Source organism: Taudactylus pleione, unplaced genomic scaffold (assembly GCF_031769625.1).
Source record: "Taudactylus pleione unplaced genomic scaffold, aTauple2 ptg000788l, whole genome shotgun sequence".
NCBI lineage: Eukaryota > Metazoa > Chordata > Amphibia > Anura > Myobatrachidae > Taudactylus > Taudactylus pleione.
Window position 1 is genome coordinate 3,681,199 of NW_028285190.1, and position 11,003 is coordinate 3,692,201.

At 38.2% G+C, this 11,003-nt stretch overlaps 1 pseudogene; it reads left to right on the plus strand.

Annotated features, from left to right (window-relative positions):
* The window catches only part of LOC148475028 (uncharacterized), a 29,282-nt pseudogene extending 18,942 nt beyond the window's left edge, over positions 1-10,340 (plus strand).
* Positions 10,341-11,003: the final 663 nt, after the last annotated feature.

An 11,003-nucleotide genomic window follows, 5' to 3' on the forward strand; every position in this document is an offset into this window, starting at 1 on the left:
ACTCCTCATAGATGGACTTAGTTCCGGGTGAGGAGTAGCAGAATCACGAATTAATGACTTCTATACCCAGACCATGCTTGTACTCTATTTTCTTTATATACAGTATAATTTAGATAATGTATTGAAGTCTATGATCCGTATTTATGTTTTTGGAAATTACAATATTTACTGTGCAATACTTCGCCATTACTACAAAACAAGGGGAATATCTTTTTTGTACGCCGTTTTTAATGTTTGTTTATGAACATGTATAAAAATCCTTTCAGGATAGCGTTGGAGTATATCTTTCAGATACTATAATAGTGATATATTCAAGCGTACATATTTATATGGAATGATGCATTGCAATTATTATTGTCTTTAAATCTAAGTCTTTTCCTGTTGAACTTTTCTTGTCATTTTAATATTGTCTATTAAAAGTTAAGTTTTCAATTCTTATGCTACATGAATTGAGTGCTCACAAAACAGAGTTCTTTTCTGTCTTTCTCCCTTTTGATATCCATACATCATAACTCTAGTGAGCACCACCGTTACCATATAAAACATTCACTATTAGTAGAATATATAATAGGAAAAGCGGTTTGTTACAATAATTCATAATTAATTAATATTTGGTCAGTGCGACGATCTTTCCCAGTCCCCTTTTCCTTAAGTATAGACTAAATGTCACAATCACCATTAACGTTATTGACTTTAAACAGGTGTCTTTTATGTTGGCAACCTAGGTCACTTATTTTGAGAGTCTTTGTGTGCACACTGGGACTCAAAGTTTGTTGTAGCGCTGTTGCTTAACACTTTAAATTGCAGCAATGTCTAACATTAAGGGCAGGTGCTGATAGAGATGCTGAAATAAAATGGTTGTCGCTCACCAATTCTGGGAATGCAGGATTGATTGTGGCTTCCCTTCCAGCAACATCACACCATAAGCAAAGTTAACAAGATCTCCAAACACTGTAGCTCAGTGGCACTACAGGTTCCAGGCACTATGACATTTTCTGTGCAATTTATCTTTAGTGGCTACAGGATTAAAAACCCCTAAGCAGTTCTCCTGCTCACTCTATCCTGATTTCTTGCTGGCTTGTGTCTGTATCCCACATACCACTGGGATCTTATTGTAGCTCAGCTTCTTTACACGTTTGCTTCTTCTGGACCAGAGTTGCCTATCCTCCCAGAAGTCACGGTAGGCTCTCGATTTTTCGGGAAACCCCCCGCATCCCCAGAAGGGTACGCACTTCTCCTGCATTCCACCCACTTCCTAGTGAAGTGGGCAGAATGCAAAGAATATTCCCGGTAATCGGTGGGTCTGGAGGTAGGGGACACCTCTAATGACGCGGTTCTATGAGAATTGCGTCATTTGTACCTGCCCCTATAAAAAATGCACCATTAGCTTCAAATTGCTGCTAGGGGCGGGGCTTAATGGCACTAACCATCTGGCCCCACCCCAACTCCGCCCACCTGTTTCTCCTCTCCGGGCTTCTCTCAGGAAGGAAACAGAAGACGTCGGCAAGTATGCTCTGGACAGTTCCTGTGTTGTTTATAGAAACTACAAGGGTTAATCAGCTATTAATTGTATGCACTCAGGTGACTGTTCTTCTCTTTGTACACAGCAAGATGTCAGGGAGAAACATCTGGTTTCACTCCTCACTTAATAACCCTCTCAGCAACCCTGTACAGACCCTTCCTCCATGTCATTACCCCTTAACTCTGTCAAACTATTCAATAACCATTTTGTTTAAAACAGCTTCCTCAAGCAGAACTGTGTTCCCACCCAGTGACTGCTGCATGTCAAATTCTCTCAGCTGTAAGATGGCCGAGTCCTGGTTCCTATGCAACTCCAGCCTTTTTCTGCAGGTGCAACTCCTCTTTTGCTGCAGCCATGTGGCTAATGGATTTCCTCAGTCTAATAATATCTCTAATAATATCTACAGTATATTTTATTCCCTGCTTCTCTATCACACTCTGTTTGCTTTTTGCGCACGTTTGCAACACTACAGTTATGCCTTTATTATTTTATCTGTCAAATGTGTTATTATTCTTCTTTAAACTTACTAACATGTATTATTGTGTTACCATATAACAACAGTCTTAAATACAATGTAACTTAACTTCGAAGAATAAAGACACAGACAACAGTGTTGGCGTTTAAATATTTTGTCAAATTTATTTTTGACAAGTCATTAAATTTTAGACTATAAGTTAATACTAATAATGGTGACAGCACAAAAAAACGCACAGGACAATAACAACCAAACAGCTCAAACAAACACACACACAAACCAAGCATTGGTGATCAACTCTCCTTTACCTTCAACCACCGTTCCAGGTGGTATAGCCATTTCCCGTCAAGGACAATTGGCTGTCGCCTTACTCCACTTTAATGAGAGCGCACCCACTAAGCCTAACTATTAACATAAAGTAACTCCAAGTGTCGTTCATTTCCGCCCAACCAAACAGCTCAAACAAAGACAAACACAAGCCAAGCATTGGTGATCAACTCTCTTTTACCTTCAAACACCGGTCCAGGTGGTATAGCCATTTCCCGTCAAGGACAATTGGCTGTCGCCTTACTCCACTTTAATGAGAGCGCACCCACTAAGCCTAATTATTAACATAAAGTAACTCCAAGTGTCGTTCTTTTCCGCAACCACCAAACCAACCATCATACATTCAACAAACAAAAAAGATAAAGAGGGAGGGAAGGTGGGAAAAACTAGAACAAAGAGGCAGATTTACATACTGTACATCACTCCATTATATACTCTTAGACCACTCCCCATGAAACATTCATTGGCTGTATAAGACCAGCTAAACTTAAAGGGGCAATATCCAACATGTTATTAAACTGGCAACACTCAAAACACTTGTGGTTTAATGTCCCTCATGTTTACATGTCATCCTTCGGGCTTACTTATATCTTGTCATTAGCCTCTAGTCATCTGTAACTATTCCCCAAGCATAATTTATTGACTGCTGATACATACATGATCACTCCATCACTCAGGGCCTGAATGCGGTGGGCAACATCATCTTCAGATGGTGTTGCCCAATAGAATCTTATGACCCATCCCAACACCTTTACACCGCGTGTCCTACTGTGCATAGACCTGGAAGTCCCTCATTCGCAAAGCACAGCTCTTCTTACTGAGGCCGGGATGCACTAAACGAAAAATGCGGTAAAAAACCCCCAGAATACCACTTTTTCTGTATGCATCATTGTCCTGTCTGCCGGGTTCCTATGGGCTTCTACTGCATCGTGCTGCGATGAGGGATCCAATCGGATCCCTCCCAGCATGCCCCGCAGCCACCATGTCACACTGCACATGTGCAGATGGACTCCCGGGTCATAAACCCGTAAGTCCCAAGGCGGCAGGGATCTCAAAGGACAGCTCTTATTGGTAGAGCTGTCCTTTGCTGTACCGATCGCATACTGTATGTTAGTGTATATGCGATCAGTACAATTGCGGTGTCCGGCAATAAGTGGAGCACTATGTTAGTGCATCCCACTCTGGGAGAGCTGTTGTTATTTTCTTCATGCATATCTCGGTGTAAGCAACATGCATGTGAAGGGTGTTGGGATGCATCCCACCCCAGGTGTTATTTACACAAAGCACTAAGAGGAGAGACCTTACCTTATGGCCACACCATACTTTGATCTTGTTTAAACTTTGAACAGAAACTTTGAAGCATCTGTCTTGTCCCTTTTCAATTGCTTAGCAACACCAATATTTTAAAATAGCAATATACAATATTTTGTAATAGGATGCAGACCCTTTTTTAAAATTGTGTTACTGTTACGGGGACGATTGTGGGATGCCTCGCACCTAAGTAGCATTGAGCCCTTTTTGCCAAGATCTTTTTCTACATTGATTGATGGTATCTCATATATTGTTCCTAATTTTAATTGTGGTCTAATATTTAAGTCTTAGCTGGTGGAATGAGTATTGAAAAAGGACTTAAAAATAATTTCATTGTCAAAACCGCTATATTTGCAGGGATGGGGATTTCTTAGCGGACTCCGGTAACCCAGCCTTTCAGTTACAATATCCATTCCACAACAGTGTGTGATATATTGATGATATATTGATGTCATAAACTGTAGATGTTTTACAGTACCTTGCTTTTACGGTTTCCTTTGCAGTGTGTGTTTATTTTAGTAGCAATGTAAGAATTTTAAAGAACCATTTTGAAGGGGCTCCTCTTTTTCCCCCTGGGCACCATCCACCCTTGTTACCCCTCTGTATCCCACTATGAAAGATACAATTTCCATGAACCTAATCAGAGTTATATCATCTGATGGTAACATTTTGATTTAAAACCCACATGCCAGGCTCTGATATATATTTTCAAGGATCTTCTACAGGTAAATGGTTCTGGACTGAATTTCCAGTATTGCTCATTGAGACTGCACTATTACTGAGATTTATGTGGGCATGTAAGTTTATTTCAAATAGACACTACGTTTAGCCAATTTGTGCTTACAAACCACATTATAGTTTTTTTTATTGTATAGTGTTATATTTTAAGAATACTAGCAAATATATTTTGATTTAATTATTGCAGAATTTATCTGACTCTATATTTATCTTTCATTGAAGAGTATGATGTCTGCTTTTATCATATGCTTGAGCTCTAGTAAAACAAAAACGTCACAGAGTTTACCTCAGCTAGTAGCAGCCCTTTCATTGCATTTATTTATTGAAATATCCAGAACCAAATATACTTTATTAATTAGTCTATTTAGAAGCAAATGGTATCTTTAGAAATGTGACGATAAGGTGACTATAATTAACAAATGCATTCTCATTCCATAGGCCAAAGAAGATTTTTGCAACATCTGGGGTATAATGAAAGCAAGTGACATCAACCAAGATGGAAGGTCAGTTAAACCAACCACCAGACCATCTCAGCACCAACAAGAAGAACTATTGCAAAGTATATATCACTATAGACCCATGTTCTGTGCAGTATGTTGAGGCTCATGGCACTGGAACACCTGTTGAGGACCCAATAGAAGTCACCAGTTTAGGAAATATCATTGGGAAAAGGCGTCCAAGTGGTATGCAGCCTCTAAAGATCGGATCAGTTAAAGGAAATATTTGTCACACAGAATCAGCTGCTGGAATGGCTGGTCTAATAAAAGTTCTACTCATGATGCACCACAAAGTGATTCCTCCATCGTTACATTACACTAAAGAATTTGGTATCAAAAACATTGAAGAATCAAATTTAGTTGTTCCAACAAGTCCAGAAAAATGGCAGGAGCATGTAACGTTTGGAAGAATGGCAGGAATTAATTGTTTTGGGTTTGGGGGAACTAATACTCATGTAGTGGTTACACAATACAAACAAAATTACCCCCAATGTCATTCAGGAAGACCTGTTGAAATATTTATTTTATCTGCAGCCTCCAGAAAATCTTTTCAACTTTCCATTGAAAATACAAAAATTGAGCTGAATAAGCCGACATCTCTATCTCTGGAACACCTGGTCTACACAGCAGCTTGCAGAAGAAGTCATCTTAGTTACAAATACAGGGCAGCATTTCTGACCTCTTCATTAACCCATTTACAACAACAAGTTCAGTCTGTGAATATGGAGACACCTCCAGCCAAAAGGAGTCCTCATATTATATTTGTCTTCTGTAGAAATGGAGTCCTTTATAAAGGGATGTGCAAGATGTTACTGGAACATAAGCCAGTGTTCAGAAAGAAATGTTTAGAGATAAATGAGATGATTGAAGTCCACACATCCCTTTCTGTGGTAGAATTGTTAGAGAAGGAGTGTGATGATTTCTCTAGACCGATGTGGCACAATTACTGCTCTTTATACTCCAGGGGGTAAATTTACTAAAGTGAGAGTTTTTAGAAGTGAGTTTTAAAAGTGATGTTACCCATAGCAACCATTCAGTTTCTACTTAACATTTAGCTAGCACCTTCTAGAAGATAATAGCTATAATCTGATTGGTTGCTATGGGCTACATCACTTTTAAAACTCACTTCTAAAACCTCTCACTTTAGTAAATTTACCCCCTGGTGTGTAAAGAGCAGTAATTGTTCTTTACCCCCAGGTATCTTTAATGGCTCTTCTGAAACATTGGGGGATTAAACCAGACTGTATTGTGGGTCACTCAGTGGCAGAAGTAGCTGCAGTACATTGCTCTGGACTTCTTTCCCTGGAAGATGCTGTTAAAGTAATTTATTATAGGAGCACACTACAATGTAAGGTCACAGGGGGGAAAATGCTGGTTGCTGGAAATGTACCAGTAGCTGAAATATATAAACTTATTGTGTCTTACAATGGCAAAGTATGTATTGCTGCTTACAACAGTCCTACCTTATGTACAGTGTCTGTGGATGGAGAGTCAATACAGGACCTTCATGTGAAATTAACCAAACATTACAGTAAAAGCAATATATTTCTCCATTTGCTAGATGTCCCAGCTGCATTCCACAGCCACCTGATGGATCCTGTATTAAATGAGATAGAGAATATTCTGCAGGATTTAAAACTACAAAAGATGGAAACTGAATTAATTTCAACAGTGACTGGAAAATCAGTATCCAATGGAGATTTCACTACTGGGGAGTACTGGGCTAAAAATATTTGTGAACTATTTGCTGTTGAACAAGCTGTACAAATGTCTGCACAGTATAAAGAACACCCAATATATATTGAAATAGGACCCCGTAGAGCATTGCAACAAAATATATTGGAAACTTTAGGATCAAAAACAACCATTTTACCAGTTATGCAACCCCAAAAAGACTATGAGACTATTTTTTCTATGTTGCTTATGCTTTTTTCAGCATACAACTGCCAACCATCCACTGCTCCATAGTAAAGGTGAGAATTTCATGGAGTTCAGATGTACAGTGTCTAAAGCGCTAACACCATACCATATGTCTATGAGCATAAGAATCTTGGCTCTGTCCTCGTTCCCGGTACATTTTATGTAGAACTTGGATTGGCAGCTACAGCTACCAGTTTAAAACCAAAAGTTTCTCCAAGCTCTCTGGAAATCAGTGTTACATTTTCTTTTCTTCGCCAAGAATCTTTAGAGCGAAACGTCAAGCTACACAGAGAAGGCCAAATAACTAGTTTTGATGTGCTGACATCACATGTTTATGCAACTGGGCAAGTAAAAAAAAAATAGCTGTAAAGCAGAGATAAGCAAACAAATCTCTATTCATCGTATTTTCAAAAAATGCCAATTAATTTTCAAAAAGGAGAACATTTATGAGCAGCTGTCTAAATTTGGATTCGAGTATGGGAAGGCTTACAGACACCTCAGTGATGACATTTATTATGGAAATGTTCTTAAAGAAGGGATCACCAGAATAAGAGTAAGTGAAGAAGCCAGAGAAGCAATGTATGAGTACCACATACATCCGGTCATTTTAGACTGTTTTGTTCAAATGGTTGTTTGTGTGGGAGACAGAGCCAAAGCATCTACAGCAATCTTCCCATCATCCATAGGTAGCTTGACTGTCTTTCAGCCTTTCCAAGAAGAAATGATCATATACATGCAAGTGATAAAAACAACAGAGAATTACTTTGAACTGTGTGGGTGTTTTGCAGATAACAATGGAGTGATGTTAGTGGAATTAAAACATGTGAAGATGGCATTCAATAAGCAAACAGCAGCCAAACAAGAGAACACATTTTTCCAAGTCACTTGGACACAGACTTCCCGATCCATGAATATATCAAAACAAAAGCCAAATATGTTGATCTATGTAGAGGACTATGGAGTAAGACAACAATTATCAAAGTACATACATGATGGACTGAGCTACATTTCCTTTATAAACTGGGATTCTGATATTCAGATGCATAAAATACTCCATAGTTAATCTAAAGATGTTGTGTTTATGTGGGGAATCCACACATTGAGCAAAGATATTCCAAACAATCTCACACAGTATCCAGCAAAGTGCTGTGAAGTCTATAGGCAGGTGATCTTGGAAGTGAGACAAAAGGCCCCCAAGGCTTCTATCTGGACAGTCACATTCAGGACAATTAAACATACCCTGGATAAGATTAATCCTGGTTTTTCTTTGATTTGTATGACAAGAGCTTGCATCATTGAAATGCCTGACATTACATTTCAACTGATTGATATCAGCTCTTCAAGTCCTCAAGATGTGGAAGCCCTAGGCCAAGTTCTTCTTAATAATAAACCAAATGATTATCCAGAGATTTGGATCAATGAAGGTTGTATTTATACAAGTTAAATAATACCCACCAACACTGAAAATTGTGGGCAGCAAAAAGCACCTTTAGAACCGTCAGACTATTTAACCTTGTACACTTCAGAACCTTACACAATAACAGGACTTTCTGCTGAGCAAGCTAATCCCAAACATAGTCATCTGACAAACAAATGGATTGAGATTACTGTTGATAAAATATGCACTCATGCTGAAGATTATTTTCCTGTTAGTCTTTCCAGCTGGCAGTACAGAAACACTTTGTATTGGGGCACTTTGTCTAGTGATAAACATGAACTAATTGCTCTGGACTTTGCTGGTACTGTAACTGCGGTTGGAGGAAATGTCAAGAAAATTCAAGTAGGTGATCGAGTCTCTTCAATTTATCCATCTGTTGCAACCTCTAAAGTGAGACTCCCTGAGAATATTTGTTATTTGGTCAGGAAAGTTCATTTCACTATTTGTCTTAGCCTGGGAAGTTATTTGTCATCAGCTACCACGTGCAAAGAATAAACCCAAGCTAGGTATTATAGCTACTGACGTAAAGTCAAGTTTGTGCACAGTTTTATCTAAGACAACAAAACAAGTTGGCTGGGAAACAGTAATATCTCCAGGAATTACAGTGAACCTCAAACAGTGCAGTGCCATAATTATTATCAATTCACAGGATGTTGTCTTAACAGAAGCTCTTACTGAGCTGCCATTCCTAAAATATGTAATTCCAAAGCAACCATGAAAGTTGTCAGAATCTGGCACTAAGCTGCAGACAAGACATTCATGTCCACCTGCTTTATCTTGCTGCCCTTTTCCAAAAGGTATATTTACAGAATTTTGCAAAAGACATATATAAATGGTTGCAGTCAATATCTGCAGACATTCACCTTGTTCTACCAAAGATTATAATTCAATCATCATGTAGTACAAACAACATAACATCCAGCTACTTTGCAGCCCAATCCTTACATTTTATTGAGCTAGACAACAAAACACTCTCAAGAATTACCTTGTCTAATCCAGTGCTCTTCAAACACAATGCTGTCTACATTGTCACAGGGGGTCTAACAGGTCTTGGCTTTGAAACAGTGAAATTTATAGTACGGAACGGAGGTGGCCACATTGTGATTCTGTCCAGAAGAAACCCAACCCCAGAAATGAAACAGCAAATATCTGAGGTTCAGAAAGAATGGGAAAATACTAGCATAATCACATTACAATGTAACATAAGATACTATTCTGAAATGAGAAATGCCATAAATTCAGTACAAAAAATGTTTCCAAATTTCCCAATCAGAGGGGTTTTTCACAGTGCTGTTGTTTTACATGATGGAGTTCTGCAGAATCTAAACACTGTTTGAGAAAGTCCTTAGCCCAAAAGTGGATGGAGCAGTGAATCTTCATCGTGCTACAATAGACCAAAAGCTTGATTATTTTGTATGCTATTCCTTTGTCGCTTCATTTATAGGAAATTCAAGACAAGCAAATTATGCTGCTGCCAACTCCTTTCTGGATATGTTCTGTCAATACAGAAGAAATATTGGTCTATCTGGACAATCAATAAATTGGGGAGGTCTCAATCTTGGAGTTTTACTTAATCAGCACCAAATTCATGAAATATTGCAGGCAAAAGGAATACTGCTCTTGAAAATAGAGGAAATTCATGAGCATCTGAAAATATCTCTTTTACTAAATAATAATCATCAAACAATAGTCAAATATGATTTTAAAACCTTGTATGTGGGCCTGGTTTCATATATCCCAGCACTGAAGCAGAGGTTATACAATGTGGTAATGAAAAAGGTTAAAAGTTGGGAGGACACCGCAAAAATGGAGGAACCTTCCAAAGTTAATAACAAAATATCAGAGGATTGCATATTGTTATTAGTTAGTGAGGTCACCAGTGTCAGCTCAAGTGACATCACAAGGAATAGTCTTCTGAATCTTCTGGGAATTGACTCAGTGCTGGCCATGACATTGCAGAATCGTATTTTTATGGAGAAGAATGTAAATATTCCTCTCGTGACACTGCTGGATCCCAACATATCTATCTCTGTTCTGGTGACAGAAGTCCAAAAAAACACTTCTAATGAAGAAGAGCCTGAGGAAAGAGTAATAGAAAACACAAAGCTATGATATGAAAATGTCCATGACTTGCAGATTAATTAAAAGTATTTAAAACATGAAAGTGGACCTGAACAAAAGAAAAAAGAAAACAGAGAAATCTAATATAAAAAGCCATGTAAAACACCTATTTCATTCTTGTAAAAGTGATAAATTGGTTTTTTAAGTGACTTTTGAAATGTTAACATTATCAGTGCTATGATTACGATATGTCCCCATAGTCATCTGTACTTTGCTGTATATATAAGTACTTAAAATGTTATATTCATCTATGTTGCAAAAAGTCTGATACAGTGTGTAAATAAAGTAAAAAGTTAACTGTATGCATTTACAAACAGTATATTGTCTGTTTATTTGTTGAAAAAAGTCAATGACTGGAAATATGGGGTAAACTTTCACTGATGTAGAGCACTATGTACTAAGCAACTTTTAAATTACCATTTTTGAGTCAACATAAATAGATATTTATAGGGTACCACAAAGTCTCTTCAGCACCTTTTGGGGCCCTATAAATAGTAGAGATGAGCGGTTTGGTTTTGGCTGAGCTCCTCCTGCTAAGTTCGAACCTAAGAACATGGCAAAATGCCATCTTTTACAGACAAAGATGATGTTTTATCTGTGAAAGATCACATTTTGCCTCATTCTGAGAGAAGAGCTGAGCCAAAACTTAACTGC